This window comes from Thermobia domestica, chromosome 12 (assembly GCF_964235325.1).
Source record: "Thermobia domestica chromosome 12, izTheDome1.hap1.1, whole genome shotgun sequence".
NCBI lineage: Eukaryota > Metazoa > Arthropoda > Insecta > Zygentoma > Lepismatidae > Thermobia > Thermobia domestica.
The window spans coordinates 229,481,323-229,484,975 of record NC_137465.1 but is presented as its reverse complement, the minus strand read 5'-3'; positions in this window follow the sequence as shown (position 1 = coordinate 229,484,975).

The following is a 3,653-nucleotide window of genomic DNA, read 5'->3' as shown; positions in this document are numbered from 1 at the left end:
CTACAGAAATCAGTACGTTGCATACATTATCGTATGCTACATAGGCACTACCCTTAGTTGTTACATCATGCCGTTGCAGAATGTCTAACAGTCTTCCTTATATTACATACATATATGCATGTTACCTTCGTCAGCTATATGTTATATACATCCATTTGTATGTGAGATCCTGACCGCCTACATTGTTTCATACGGAAAGTACGTACAGATGGAACAGTTATACAGAAAGTATTATAAAAGCATGTGTTTTCACTTATACGTTTGTAAGTTCAAGAACTACAGGATTTGCAAATGTAACATACGATTTTACGTACGCCACATACATTTTTTTCTCAGTGTAGATTTGTAAATTATTATACTCTACTTCTTTATTTGCATTTTGTGTCGTCTTGTCATTTCTATAAGGTTCTGAGCTTTCCATAGTTATATTGTTAGCATACTTGCTTTCTGCTCGAGGGATCGTATTTCGATTCCCGGTGGAAGCTCCATTTCTAACTGGCAGATGTGCCGTAGGAACACTTGTTTACGATCGGAGAAAGAACAAAGAGAAATAGGTAGAGCCAAGGAGGGAAAGGGGTGAGGTAAGGGAATGTAATACACCAAGCGTATTAGTAGACACGGATCCATGCGTGGTATGCTTGGAAACACCATCGACTATGGCATCGATTTCTTGTTTGCCTCTCATCACTAATCTTCCTTAACGGCAGGTTTCTTACTTTCTCCTTGTTCATTCCGTAGGATTTGGTGAGAAGCTGAGCAGAAAACTGTGATGTCACAGAGCACCTCTGAAGGATATTATTTTTGCTGAACATTTAAGTTCATGATGAATACTTATGCAAAATTGCGCAATATTAAAATGATAAAATAGTGGAAAACAAAAACAGAATTATTAAAAGTTGGGTGCAAAGGGATAAAAAAAAGTAATGGAAAAATGAAAAATATTTTAGTTTTACGTCCCACGGTTATGCCGGCTAGGCTAAAGGAGACGGTGATGATGAGAAATGAATGAAATGATGGAATGAAGAAAGTGGGAGGAAACGGGAGAACCTCGAGGAAACTCACGCTCACGGTGTTTGTCCACCACAAAGTTCACTTAGGTGGAGGGGAGCAGTGTTTGAACCCTGGATCTCACGCACCAGAGGTGAACGCTTTACCACTGAGCCACCGAATAACCATGGGACGTTAAATTGAAGATTTAATTTCATTCTTCATTTCTGAATGCTTGTCAATATTGCCACACTCCACATACTGTATAAAGCAGGGCGAGGCTACTATCGTATTTCGGAGAATCTTCACACTAACCTGCAGAAGTGTCCGAACTGCGATTTAGGTTGTATCCAAAGCGTTGTTGTCTCTAGCACCAGAGTAAATGGAAGTTATGTGAATAATGACAATAGACAATCTGGTGTATCTGGATGAGAATTGTCTCGAACATCTTAATTATCTATTTGTCTGTTTCCGCATTCTTCATTGGTTATTCAATCTCGATAGGAGAATGGATTGTCGTTACTCGTACAACTTCTATCTACTCTGTTAGCACACTTTGGACTTGGACCTGGAGGCAGAAACGCCAAAAGTAGACAGACGTACATCCTTAGACATGAAACTAGTTAATTGTCGGAAAACTTGAGGACATCGGAAGTCACTTTCTCTGTGTAAATCTTTTTTTCATTATTATTATTTATTTTCCTTGCATACGCCAAATAAAACGTCCTCAACGGTTTTCACATTTTTCTTCTCCAAAGGCAAAATGCAAAATAAACCATAATAACTTTCTGATTCTCTCTGAACGAACAATTAGGTTGACACGCCTGGATATGTATAATGTTAATCATCGTGTATTTAGAAACTGGTTTCGTAATGTAATCAATTAAGCACTTTGTGCAGTATATAGTCGAGAAAATGTTTTAAAAATTAAGTTTTATCATTAAATAACTCTGCAATATTTATTTTTTTGTTTCGTAAAGGTTAGAATATACCGCAATTTTGTTGTTGTTGTTTTTTTTTTTTTTTTAATTTACTTTGCACCTCGCGATTATAATATTCTGAAATCAATACAATACAAGTAGAAATGTAAAAGACCTGGTTATTTGGGCAAAATATCGAAAAATCTCTCTCATTTGGGTTTTTACGATGTTCTTATTCAACTACCATCTTTGTTTTCCTTAATGGATGCTATAATTAAACTATAATTATATATACAATACTTGTGAGCCCTATTTTGAACTATCTTAATTGGTATTTAAATTGTGAAATTGCGTTGTTTCAATGTAAATGTAAATTATGCAACCGAACTATCATTAGTGTCGTTTTGGTTGCCTAACCACCCTATGAGTGCCTGAAAGTTTTACATCTTGTTATGTGCATTTTTGGGGGTTATATATATATAAAGAAACAGATACAAAACAATCACTCCTTTCATCTCTCTCATATACCTCCAACCTCCTACAGTAACCTCTTCTTCTTCACACACTTCCGTCCTATCTACGTGGTAGTTACCTTCCCTTATTTACATGCTTCCATCAGTACTTCGTAGTGATTTTTCAGTATAACGTTTGAAATTACATGTCTTCTAAATTATTGAACGTATTCGGGTTGCAGTTTCTTCCTCTTAAAGAGAACGGTTTTGAGAATGTGAGTTAAGGGTGCAGCATTTAACCCTTAAGCAGGCGCGTTGGGGTATAACGTACCCACTCTTAGTCTAATGTAGCAACATTATTTCTTTGGGATTTTAACTGCTATTCGAGGCATTTGTATTAATTATCATAGTTTATATATGATATACTATGACTGCATTAGTACTTTAAAAATGATTGTATATGTGATTAGTAAGCTCCATGAAAAGAAACATATGGGCTATAATACACCCCGCGCACCTGTTAACGTTACGGAAATTGACACGCCTGCTTAAGGATTAAATACCCTTCTATCCATAGGGTCAAGCAGTGGCTTAAACCCCCGTCACTAATAGATTAAAATCGCTGTTCGTAATACATATGTTTCTGCATCCGAATATAAACATTGGAATCTGCACAATACTCGTACAAAACAAGAAATGTGTTTTTGTCATGTTTCTTCATTCAACGACCAATAAAGGACATGGGCTCTCCATTTTTTTAATTACTGAAGATTTATTTATGAACAAAATCACCTTAATCGTTTTGGAGAAAGTAATCGGAAAATAAACTCATATCCAAGAGTAAACCACCTACTTTATTATGACATATTGTATGGGCGTTAATGAAATATTTATATCTGAAATATGAACTGTCAACTGAGTAGTGTTCGAGAAAATTGTAAATAAATAAATAAAGCCACCTCCAAGAGTAGTTCATTCGTTCTGAATTTTCCCCCCTTAAAAGAATGACTTATACGACAGGGGAATAGTTAATGAGTTATTGATTTGTGGAATATAAACAAAAGAGTAATTTTCGAGAAATTCACAATTTTCTATTGTGACCCTCCTGTAAACTACTCTTATATTAGGCGAAAGGGCGAGGGTAGACCGAAAATTCAAAGTTCTCCCCATGTAAGTGAATTACTAGTAATACTGGTGATACAATTATTAGTCCGTATTCAATGTATGCTTCCTGTTTTCTAATTATTATCTATTCTCACAGCAATAATATTAAACAATTTCTTTTGGCCTTTTC